This window comes from Melospiza melodia, chromosome 5 (genome assembly GCF_035770615.1).
Source record: "Melospiza melodia melodia isolate bMelMel2 chromosome 5, bMelMel2.pri, whole genome shotgun sequence".
NCBI lineage: Eukaryota > Metazoa > Chordata > Aves > Passeriformes > Passerellidae > Melospiza > Melospiza melodia.
In genome coordinates, this window is record NC_086198.1 from 71,456,167 (window position 1) to 71,463,198 (window position 7,032).

Consider the following 7,032-nt stretch of genomic DNA (forward strand, 5'->3'; position numbering starts at 1 on the left):
CTTTTCTTTTCAGATGGTCTGCACATTAACATTCCATAAATAGCCCAATTTTCCCCCTGAGTTGATAAGTAGTCAAATACTTCCACTAAGGACATTTTTACTTTATCATCCAGAATGTGAACAATTTAAATTTAACTGGCAATTATTGGTGATGAATGGAAGTAAAATATATGAGTGTTTTTCTAATTTAGTTTGCTTAATCTCATCCTCAGTGCTGCTAAGTAATTGCTTGAGAAACCATCGAGACAAAAGGCTCATAACAGGCTCATAGACTCCTACTGCTGTGGCATCCACCAATTTATGTTGCATCAGCATCATCCACCAAGAGATTCTAGCCTCTGATCGCAGGAACTTTAAAATTCTTTTTATTTGCATTAAGGCTCTCTAAAGAATATAAAAATTCAAATTCAGCCTCACAGTGGAATTTCTGTGTTCAGCAGCTGAACTGTCACTATGGGACATCTCCTAAAAATCATGCTTAATTCCAGACATACACATTCCCTATGAGATTTTATCTCATTTATGTTAGTTACATACTCTGAAGGCTCAGTATCTCTGCAATCATTAAAATAATCTCCTGATCTTCAGTTCGTTTGTTCATGTTGCTCTGATGTTTGGCAAGTATTGCAAGTTCTTCCAGGTCGCAGGGGACCTGTTTCTTCAGTTCCAAAAAAGATATTTGTGGAGCCAAACCTCAAAATTCAAAAAGTGACAATAGATAAGAGCGGAGTGTCTACCACCTGGCATCCTAGGTATGGTTCAGATAATTGCAAATAAAATCAGGACTTGTAAACATTTGTACCAGTGGAGCCCAGCCTGGAATGAGAGTATGCTGTGCCAAGCCGTACTGTATTAACTGGGTAAAGAGACAACATTTGGGTGTCCAGATGATATAACAACTTTTCAGAGCTTCAATAAGCAAATTAAGCAAATACTTGGCTCTCCTAATTATATTGCTTTCTAAAATGCATTTAGGTATAAGAACATGGTCAGACTTCCTCTTGGGGAATGATCATCTGATTTTGGTCACCTAAATTGAGGAAAGGTGAACTTCAAACACAGCTGATGCAGAGTAAGACCACTGGTGTAGTTAGGGTGGTTAGTAGCCTTTTACACACAGAAGCTCTGCTTGTGTGGCCCCATCAGATTAAGACTGAAAGATGGCAGCTGACTGATAATCTAATTAGTATCTAATACGTTGGAGATTCAATATCAGGTGAAGAATAAGGTGACTGACTGATGATTATTTTGGTTGAGTTTATCCTGAGTTTGATAAATTCTCATTATTTTTTCATAATCCTAATTCAATTATTTTTCTTAAGATCACTTATCTGGAAGGTAGACTTGTTTTCTTTAAACTTATTGAATTCAACAACAACAACAACAAAGTCTGTAAATAATACTATTATTTATTTACCTTTTCCTTGAAATACATAGAGTTGGTTTCTTTCTCTGATGTGTATTAAAAAAAAAGTCAAATGGATTTCAAACACTATTACATTACAGTTTGAAGCTTATTTGTCGTCACGTCGAGCAGATGTACATGGTACAGGGGAGTACTTGTCAAAAGCCAGATGTTCATACTTTTCTTGTTCCAGTGAAGCAACACTCTGATCTCCTTTTGATTATTTTATACCTTGGAAATCAACATTCCTCTAAACATTAGATTACAAATAAAAATCTCTGTTTTCTATACTTGGTAAATATGTTTTACAGACTTGAAATAATCATACTATCATGAAATTGGTCATTTATTGCTCCTGCAATTCCAGGCTAATTAAAATTAGTCAAAGAAGCTGCAATGGGCAGTGTTAGGATTCCTTCTGAAATGGTATTTTTCTAATGTGCAGTGCTCTCAATTTCTTTTCATACCATTTGATGGTGGTATATAATTAATAGCCATGTCTTTAATTTGGTGTCATGGCTCAGGAATGATACTCTCCAATTTAGTGCTTCCACTGAGGCTTTTTAACCCATGCATGTCTCATTCACTCTCCCCTTTTCCCTGTATCGGGATGGAGAGGAGAGTTGAAAGCACAAAAGTGAAAATCACGGGTTGAGATAAGAACAATTTACTGGAAGCAGCAATGAGATAAGGAAGTGAACAGTAAGAGCAACAATATTGATAAGAAAATGTACAAGACAGGCCAACGATTCCCATGTGATTGATCAGAACCAGCGTTACCCACCAGGTTTATTCGATCAGGTGGGACCCCTTCCCAGCAGGGACTCCTTTCCCCCACGCCCAGCAATGACATGAGGTGGTATAGAACAACCTTTGGCTCCTGGCCATGCCCCCTCCTGGATGCTGCAAAGATTAACCCTGTTCTGGCTGAAACCAAGACATTTGGTTAAAATACAGAGTCATGTTTATTGCACGGAAGGATACAGGACTATCCTGATGGAGAGATGCACATCTACATTCCCAGCTATGCGTGTTTCTTTTCTAAGTTTTGCTGATGCATCTCAATTCTGAGCACTTGGCTTTCTTTCTGAGATTGCACCACTCATGACTTCTTGAGGATCTGGATGAAATGAGTCAGGATTTTTCAGGATGATTAAGATAAGATCTAGTAAGGCAGCCACATGAAAACAGCAATGAAGAATATCCCTGCTCTGGCAATCATTTAAGTCACAAAGGCTACAAAATTCCTGCAGCAGCTGTAACTAGGACGCAAAATTTTTCTCAGTTTTCCTTCATAGGTAAATTACAGGCTCCATGGTTTAAACAAAACAATGCTACTGATTTGAGCTTCACCATGGTCTGCATTTGAGGTGGAACGGGGTTTAACCTCTGCTCTCTCTAGAGGTGACTACAACTTCCATGTAAACATTTCTGCCTTCTAGAGGAGGCAAAGATTTTCTGACCTAAAGCAGTTTCTAGTCTAGAATCTCCAAATTTTAAGAAAAACACACAACTGCAAGGTGATGGAACTTTCATCTCGGATACTCTCCTTGAGGCAGAGAAGGTCATCTCTAAATCCTTTAGCCAAATCTCCTGGGATATATAGGAGCAAACGTTACTTGTCTTAACATAAACCACAGAAAACTCCCTTTCAACATTGTGTTTGAACAGTGAGATGGTGTATAAACACTGTATTGGTTTAAGCAACACTCCAGGTCTAGAAAGTGATCTGAAGAGGGAATATTTATGGTCACTTAGACTGACAATTCTGTAGTCACCAAGCAATTTCTTTACAGCAGGACTGTCTTTCAAAAGACTGCTAATGGTAAAGAAAAAATACCTTTTTATTTAATATATAGGTGCTAGGATTCTTTAAATTAATTAATTAAAAGGCAGTTTGGAGACTTGATAGACATCTGTGTAGAAGATAAAGTTGTTTGCACTTATTTGAAACAGGACTTTAGTTGCTATTAAACTCTGATGAAAGTGAAAGGCTATTTCAGAAAAGGGCCAAGAAAGGAAAAAGTAAGCTTTGAAGATTCTGTAAAATTTTTTCCGCCATAAAAATAAAGCCATTTAGAAAAATACTGCATATGTATGAAGTCAACTATGTATTCACAAGCTGAGGCTTAGCCAAGAGCATTGTGTGAAGGTGTTGAGTCAATATGGGAATGACAGTAGCTAATTTTGATTCCAGCCAAGCATGAATGGACTTCACAGCTTTTTTGTTAGTCTTGTTCTCATCCTTTCAGAGCTGTTGAAAAGGTAGAGTTATGAAGCCATCTTTATTATACTAGCAGTTCTGTACTACACCTGCCTAAGTTTTATAATATTGTGCATAGTCTCTTGCTATATTCATGATTGCCAAAAATAAAGTCATAACATTCTACAATAAAGCTTAATAACTGCCCAATTTATCACTGTTTTGCACTATGTTGACATTACAGAAACATGAACTTGCAGAACACCCAGATGGCAATAAGATCAAGAACAATCAAATAGAGTTCTGAAAAACTGTTTTACCTTTCCTACCAGCTTTGTATAAAGATGTATACGTCTATGCAAAAAAACCAAACCCAAAACCAAAAATCAAACAAAAAAAAATTCCCCAACCCCAAACAACCCCAAAGTAAGTTTTAAATCTAAACTCCTTCTAATGGATTTTTCCTTTTTTTTCCCTTTCTCCTGAGGTTGGAACAGTTAACCTAATACTGTGGTATTTAATGAAATTAGGCTAATATTAGTATAACATTTTCTTGCAAAAATAGATACTCCAGCAAATATTAGTGCTAGCTAGGATTTCAGTTCTGAAAAGGAAACTAAATTCTTTATCTCAGACTTCTCATTTAGCAAATAATGGCTATATTCAGCTGTATACTCAGTATAATTTCCATTTTTATAACCTTACCTAGCACATTAGAGGAGTGGAGTTGCTGTAACACTTTTCTGTTTCTATCCTTCTACACCTCAAATGGCAAAAGTCACTGTCAGGGTCTCAGTTTCTAGCTGCTCTCCATGTTTGAAATCTCTAGTGAGGAGATGATAAATTGAGAAGGATCATGAGAAGCTTGTTTCTGTGCTGAGGTCTGCTTGCTGTGCAGCTGCTGCTCTGTGGTACAGTCACTTTTGGTAGATGCTTGATGGATTTGCCTGCCTCACAGTCCCAGAGACCCTACCCTTCTGTTTACAAGGGAAGTGAACACAATCAGAGGGCATGTTCTAATCAAATCCACTTCCACTCCACCTCACTGTTACTATTATTTGATTACTTACATATTTTAGCTGTTTGTTTATTCAATTTGAATATAGAGTGTTCAATTTCAAGAAGTTGCTCTCTGTGGACTTTGGCAGAGAAAATTTTGTGTTCTTTATTGTTATGGCTGAGATTATAGATTTTCATATATCAGTATCATGATTTCCTGATACACTGTCCTACCCTGAAGCTGGATGCCCCTTCCTCCTGGCCCTTGGTTATGGGAATTAGCTGAGAAGATTCACCTGATTTTACTGAGGATGACCCCAAGTGGAGCAAAACCCATTCCTGTTGATTTCTGCTCTCTAAGGTTTAGAGTGTGTTATCTCTTTCCATTTTTCCCCACAAGGTGTTTGCTGATGAAAAACCATGTGAGAAGAAAGCAGATCTGCAGCTTTATCCACCATTGCTTCAGACTTCACAGATGGCCATACTGGGAATTTGCAGATGTAAAAGTGATCTAATTTTTCAAAAATTGCTGGTCTTATTGTGAGCTAACTATGATGCTGCCTGCCTTTGTTACTGCCCCCTGAGGAAGTCACTGTCTCAGTGGGCAGGAGTGGCAGAGAGGAGGAGGTCAGCCCATCTCTCAACAACTCAGACCCTCCACCCACTAGCAGAGGAGTGTGAAGATTGCTGCTGTTTGAAATGGGTGACCTTAGCCGTGGTGATCAGCTGTGCTAACAGCACTTTCACCACGGTGGGCAGGGGGGAAAAGTCTGCATGTGGCTCTGATTTGTGTTTCTCTGCCAGCCAGTCCGTGGTGCCAATCGAGGTGTGAGCAGTTTTTGCTGTCCCCAGCTGCCTGCTATGAAATGCTGTTGCCTGTTTGCTGGCACTGTTTGATTTAGTAGCATCTAATGCTCATCTTGATAACAAGACATACAGGACAATAGAGAATTAAATTAAATTATCTGCAAACCCAGTGACCCACTTTCTATTTCAAACAGAACAGAAGGGTTTAAAACATACAATTTGTTCCTTTGCCTCGCAGAAGAATGTGTTGGGAAGAAATGGTTATGTGTTGCATAATACTCTAACAAGAAAAAGCTAATGTGACATGACAAATTATATGTAGAACTGCAATGATAAAATAAATTGGTCTTCTGGAGATTATTTTAATTTTTGCTTTTTGTCTTTCATATGCAAATATACAAGTGCTGGTCTTATAAACCATTTTACAGCTAAGAGGGTGACTTATTATCTGCCTTGTTAGTAACATTCACTAAGTGTCATCTTCCCAATACAGGGAATATAAGAAGGATCAAGCCAGAATGACTCTGTTCATTGCAATTTAGACTTCATATTCTTAGGTACTTGAAATTCAGGGAAACAGGTATAATAGCAGCTAAAAATTTGATCTTGCTGTAGAAGAAAATGTATTTCTAATTTTCCAGGCAGAGAATGCTGAAATGTGTGATAGAATGATGCCACCTACTCAATCAACAGGTTCACTATCTGTTTCAATTTGTATGGAACATAATTACTCTTGTTTTAAATAATGGCAGCTATCAGTGCAGACCTTTGAACAACAGGGAGCATGTTCAAAACCAATAACCTTTTCATGAATTAATGGTGCTATAACTTTCTTAAAAGTTCTTTTCTTTTTCTGCTTATGTAACTGTCTATCACTTCTTGGCTGATATGCATGTATCACATCCTTGTCTCAATAATTATTTTTTTCCTTTTTTCTTTATTTAATAAAATGAAAGGTCCTAGCAACAAGGCAAAAGGATAATTGAAGAAAAGATTTCTACAAAGAAAGAAGTGTTAATTTAATTGTCTCCTGCTTGTACAGTGTTTCTTTCTCATCATCTACTTTCTTCTTACTGATGTGTAAGTGGGCCATTAACAAATGAAAAAATACTAGAAAAAATCCCTAAAGGGCCTCCTTGACTCCTATCAGCAGTTATTATATATTTAATATTTGTTTAATGTATGTATCTTGTTGGCCCAAGGTGAACCACTCAGCAGTCAGACTGCAAACCCCCAAACTGAGCTGACTAATTTTAAGTTTACCTTCAACAATATCAATATATATACTAGTTGTGCATGATAGTGAGCCAGTGTTTTTTTTTTTTTTTAACAAAAACCAGGGAGTCTGAAAGTAGATAGAAAAGATAGGCTATTTTGTATGTGTCCTGTCCTTAAACTGTTCTGTGATGCTGTTCCCAAAGGATGTAAAAATCCCTTTGGACTGCAGTGACTTTCTGCAATGACAGTTGAGTCATATTTTTGTCAGGTTTTATGGTGTCATTTCTTATGTCTAAGAACTAGCATGCTAAATTTAAATTTATACTTCCAAATAATAAAGGAATTGTTAAGAACAGTCAGAAACCTTTGCTAAACTGATAACCATACTTTTCCTATAATA